Here is a 6,029-nt window from a genome sequence, read left to right on the forward strand (position 1 = left end):
TTGCCATAAACTGAGATCAGTGCTTCTCAAATTTTTCATATTAGAAACATCTGAGCAGCTTTTGTAAAATCCTTAGCCTAGGCTGTAACCCAGACAATAAATCAGTGTAGTTATCTAATTAGAAAATTAACATTGATAACAGCATTACCTAATTGACAGACATTGCTCAAATTTCCCCACTTGTCCTCTCCTATCCTTTTTTTGTCCATGATCCAATCCGGGGTCAAATGCTTCCAGTTCTCCCAACTGCTTGGTGTCCTCCAGCCTGCAAGAGTTCCTCAGTCTTTCCTTATCATGACCTTTACACTTTTGAAGAGGACAGGTCAGTTATTTTACAGAATGTGCCTCAGTTTGGGTTTGCCTGGTGATGCTTCATGATCCGACTGAGGTTGTACATTTTTGGCAAGAACATCTCAGAAGGATTATTGTACACTTCTCAGTGCATTATATTATGGTTATATGATGTTCATGTGTCTTACTAGGGGTGATGTTCATCTTGATCACCTGGTTAAGGTGATGTCTTCTAAGTTTCTCTAGTGTAAACTTATAATTTTCCCCTTTATAACCAATATATATCTTGTGGGGAGATTCTTTGAGACTATGCAAATACCCTGTTTCTCCTTATACTTGGCTCACTAACTATAGCATCCATCAGTGGTTCTTACCTACCACACTTAACACTAGGTATGTGCCTAATGTTGACTTTCTATATTCTTAATTCCTTCTACATTTATCAGTTGGAATTGTGATCTAAGTAAGAGCTAAACTTGCCTTTAAATAACTCAGAGAGTTTAACAGCTCTAGATAAAGGGGTTGGTTTGGGGCTTGACTGGAGGAATAAGTGAGAAACAAAACTATTGGCGTGAGTAGCGTGAAATTAGATACATGCTGGTAGTTTTCATTTAGGGCCTGATAATTTCACTGGATACGGAGAGCAGCCAGAGATGAGGAAGGCATAGTTGGGAAGTGTTTCAGGTATGAAACATAACACAGCAGTGTCTTCTAGAGTAAAAAAAAAAATAAAAAAAAAAGTTGGCAGGGTGGGTGCAAGAGGGTGACTATGTGATATCTGTATCGAAAAGGAACACATTTATGCAAATATCCCAAGATGAATATCAGAAGAAAAGAAGGGCATAAAGGTACCAGCTACCAAGATACAGAACAAAAGCAAAAGAGGAAAAGCTGAGCTTGATACATCTGCTCACAGGAAAACAGAGAAGTTGTCTGAGGTGACAAAAAAGGTCGGGGGGTAGGGGGGTGGGCAGTGAGGGGAGACTTCAGAAGAAATGAGGAAATAAGGAGACAGCTGGTGATCCCAGCAAAGGAAACTGGGAAGATTAGCTAGAGGTGGAAAACTCCTGAACCAAGAAAAGAAGAGAAGTAGGTCTGCCAGGGTAGGAGTCTGGCAGTCCCATTTCAGAACAAGGGCCTTGTCACTCAGGGGTCTGGGAAGAAAGGAATGGAAGGAAGGAAAGGAAGGTGAGAAGGACAAATTGAGTGTAAAGGGCATCCCAGCCATGAGCTTTTTAGTGACAATGACAACAAGTCAGCTCAAACCACCTTAAGCAAAAAGAGACTCTCTGGGCTCCCAGATCTGGGAAAGTCAGGATAGGAGCTGACAGAGGGTTGCCAGCCCCCAAAACTCAAAGTTATAGGCCCTTGTCTCTCCCTCTCCTCCCTCCCCCACCCCACCATCTCTCAGTTCTTTTCTCTTGTGGGTATATTGCCCTTACGGCTTTCCATCTCAGATGGGCTTCCTCTGTGCAGACAGGGAAGATGGCTGCCTGTATCTCAAAGCTTTCATTGTCTCAGCTCAGCGGCCCTGGAGCAAAGACAGACTACTGTATCCCAGCATCTGCCTGTCAGTGCCAAAGAAGAACTCTGATTGGCCCTCCTTGGATCCCAGGCCCACACTTTGAACCAGTCACTGCTGCTAGAGGGATGAAGCACTGTATGATTGGCCAGGCCTGGGTTAAATGCCCATACAGTGCTTTGGAATCTGGGTGGGACAAAGATGAATAGAACCACTTAGAATGGCAGTTACCCAAAGTAAAGAGATGTATTCTTACCACAACAAGGGAGGGCAGACTTGCTAGGAACATCAAGAGATGCTTCCTACTGAGGACTCCCAGAAAGAACTTCTGGAAATAATAATAGTCAATTTTATTATAATAGCAAATATTCCTTGAGTGCTTACTATGTGACAGGCACTGTCCTAAGCCCTTTTTGTGTATTAAAAGCTCATACCATGCCTAGATACTATTATTATCACCATTGTACAGAGGAGGAAACAGACACAGGTAGGTTGAGTCACTCGTCCAAGGGCCCACTGAAAATAAGCAGTAGAGCAAGGACTTCATCCAGGCAGTCTAAATGAAGAGCCTGTGCTCTTAACCACTGACATAGGATCTGAGCAAGGTAGACATTTGAGAAATAAAAATAAAGTCAAATAAGAAAAAAGACAGAGATTAAAGGAAGCCACGAAGGAGGGTTGATTAAATCCCCACAAAGAGGTTATAAACCTATCACAGCCAGTGATATTATAGCACTTACAGACAGTTAGAACTTAGACACTTAGAACTAGACTATAAAAACACTGCTTGGAGAAGTCTGGAGGTAGGTACTGGAAGAGAAAGAAGAATGTGGAAGACCAGTCCATTGTATCCATGGGCAACTCAGATGAGGCTACTGATATTTTTTTCCAAATCTTTTCTATTTTGGTAAAATATACATAATACAGAATTTACCATCTTACCCATTTTTAAGTGTACAATTCAGTGGTATTAAGTACATTAACACTGTTGTACAACCATCACCACCATCCATCTCCAGATGTCTTACCATCTTACAAAAACTGAAACTCTATACCAGTGAAACACTAACTCCCTATTCCCCTCCTCTCCCTGGGCCCTGGCCACCACCATTCTACTTTCTGTCTCTGTGAATGTGACTACTGCAGTATCTCATATAAGTGGAATTATACAGTATTTGTCTTTTTATGACAGGCCTATCTCACTAAGCAAAATGCCTTCAAGGTTCATTAACGTTGTACCATATGTCAGAATTTCCCACCTTTTTAAGACTGAATAATATTCCATTGTATGTATATGCCACATTTTTGCTTATCCATTCATCCATCAATGGACAAGGCTATTGATTTGTTGTTGTTGTTGTTCAGTGGTGGAATAGGGAAGAATTTAGAACATGTTATTGTACTAGGGAAAGTAATAAATAGGCCGTTAGCCATCTTCTTCTGAAAAATACTCCTTGGACTTGCCTCAAATTAACGGCAGTAGACCAGGAGTAGAAGAAACCCCCATGTTCATTGCAGCCTTGTTTACAATAGCCAAGATATGGAAACAACCTAAGTGTCCATCGACATATGAATGGATAAAGAAAATGTGGTATATATACACAATGGAAGATCACTCAGCCATAAAAAAGAATTTCATCATTTTTAACAACATGGATGGAACTTGGGGCCATTATGCTAAGTGAAATGTCAGAAAGAAAGACTAGTACCATATGACGGCACTTATATGTGGAATCTAAAACAGAAAACCAACCTCATAGATACAGAGAACAGATCAGTGGTTGCCAGAGGAGGAGGTTAGGGGTGGGCAAAATGGGCAAAGAGAGACAAAAGGTACAAACTTCTAACTATAAAATAAATAATTCATGAGGATGTAATGTACAGCATGGTCACTATAGTTAATAATACTGTATTGCATATTTGAAATTTGCTAGGAGAGTAAATCTTAAAAATTCTTACACACAAGAAATTATGTATGTGTGGTGATGGATGTGAATGTCTTATCGTGGTGATCATCTCCCAATATATACAAATATAGAATCATCACGTTGTACACCTGAAACTAATGTTGTATGTCAATTATACCTCAGTTTTTTTTAAAATATGAAAGTACATGTGAAGCACTAAGTCAATAAACAAATACTGGTTACTATTAATACTATATTAGAAGTGTTAGTATTGGTCCAGGAACCTATATTCTTATTAGTGTTTTTCAATAAATTTATATAATGTGAAAAAAAATAGAAGGCATCAAAAACACTAAACCAAAGCTTCCTGTGACACACATAGGTTGCTTGGGTAACATGTATATCTTTATAATAAACCTGAAAGCATGAGGAAAGAGAATGCCTATAAAAAGCTTTTGGGACATGTACGGTGGTGGAGATGAGCCAGGCATTACTGCTCTCCTAGGAAATTAGTTGCTTGAAGACTGCTTCAGAAAGTGCGGTTCAGAAGAGTCAGCCCAGGAGCCTGTCCGCGGGGCGGCAGTGATCCTGGGAGGTTCTGACCCAGCTGTCATTCTCTGGGCACTGCCCTCCGCCCTTGCTGCCAGTGGCTTAGAGCCCCGTTACCCTTTGCCCCAAGGAGCATGTTGCAAGATAACTCAGACGTTCAAGTGCCCTCTAACTCTCCATGCTATTTCCACAGCTTTGAACTTGCACCCAATTTGCCCTTGTATTTCTCATCTGTGAATTTCTGCCAGTATTTTCTCTATTGCTTCTAGCCCCAAGGCCTCTCTGACCTCCTTAGGGGCCACTTCATTTTCTACAAAGACCCAGAGGAGCATTTGGATTGACCGGCTACATTCCGCCAAGCATCCAACTCTGGCTATAGCAATCTGCCCCAAGAAAGACCTTTAAACTTTCATTCAGTCCTGTCTTTTAACCTTTGTCATTTCTGAATATAAACATTAAGGCTGAGACTGAGCATGAGCTGTCCCTTTTCTCATCCCATTTCATTACATACGAAGCATTGTCCCATTTTAAGACATTTGGAGGCATTTCTCACATTCTAAAGTAACTGTGTTCAGCAACCCTCAGAAAATTCTATTATATTCTTGTCTAATCTTATTTGCTAAAGTTTCAACCTGCTATTTGCTCAGGGAGAGATTGCTTCAATATTGATTGTCCTCCGGTATCTTTTCTTCCCTTCTGTTACGGTGATGGAACCCTTGATTGGTAGACATTTACGTAGATGTTCAGTAAAAAGATTGCATTGTTCAACCTCCTGTACCATTAAGTGTGGTCATGTTACTAAGAGCTGGCCAATTGCATGTGATGGGAAATATGTTCAACTCTGGGATGTGTCTTAATGGAGCAGCATGCCCATCATTCCTCCATTTTTGCAATGTGGGTATGGATGTAATGGTGTGTCCCACTGGACTGTGTGGGTAAGGGCAATATCCTAAGTATCATAGACCAATAAGGTGGAAAAAACTTGGATCCCTGAATGACCTCATGGAGCAAAACCTCCATCCCATGCCTGGGACCATCTACTTCCTGACTGTAACATGAGAGTAGATAAATTTCTACCCTGTGTAAGTCACAGTTACTTTGGGTCTCTGATAATGCGGCAGAACCTATATAATAAATACACTTGTAGATACACTTAATAGAGATGATCTTCAGTATACCAGATGTAGTGGAAATGTGCAGAGAATTTGAAGGAGCCCTTTCCTATGTTTGGGGGAATTCCCCATTACATAAGTCTCAGTGGAAGATCCTGATCCTTGATTTCACCATCCTTGGAAGTTTGGGCTCAGGTGTGTAATCCAGTCTTGGCCAATCAGATGCTTCTGCTCAGACTTTAAATCTGGAATGAATGAGGCAAAGAAGCTGGAAAGGTCAAGAATTCATTGTGCCCTGTGTAGCCCACAGGGGCACCCAAACATTTAGTGGGAACAGCAGACATATCCCTATCATGTGTCCTTTGGCATGATTTGGGCTCTGATTCTCACCTTGGTTCTGTGTGACCTTCCTGGAGATGCTGTGAATTACTCCAAGGGCCTTTTGTGAAATTGCTTTTTTGCTTAAATCAATCAGAATTCCTTTTGCTTGCAACTAAGAATGCTGACCCACATGCTCAGGTAAGAACTACCACACAATTAACTGTATATGTTTTTGCTTTTACAACTGTTTCACTTTAATAACATACTCATACGAACCACTAAAAGTTACTGGATATTTTTCAGCTTTGACCATCATATCGTGTGGTT

This window comes from Mesoplodon bidens (genome assembly GCF_964165515.1).
Source record: "Mesoplodon bidens genome assembly, chromosome: 9".
Classification (NCBI taxonomy): Eukaryota; Metazoa; Chordata; class Mammalia; order Artiodactyla; family Ziphiidae; genus Mesoplodon; species Mesoplodon bidens.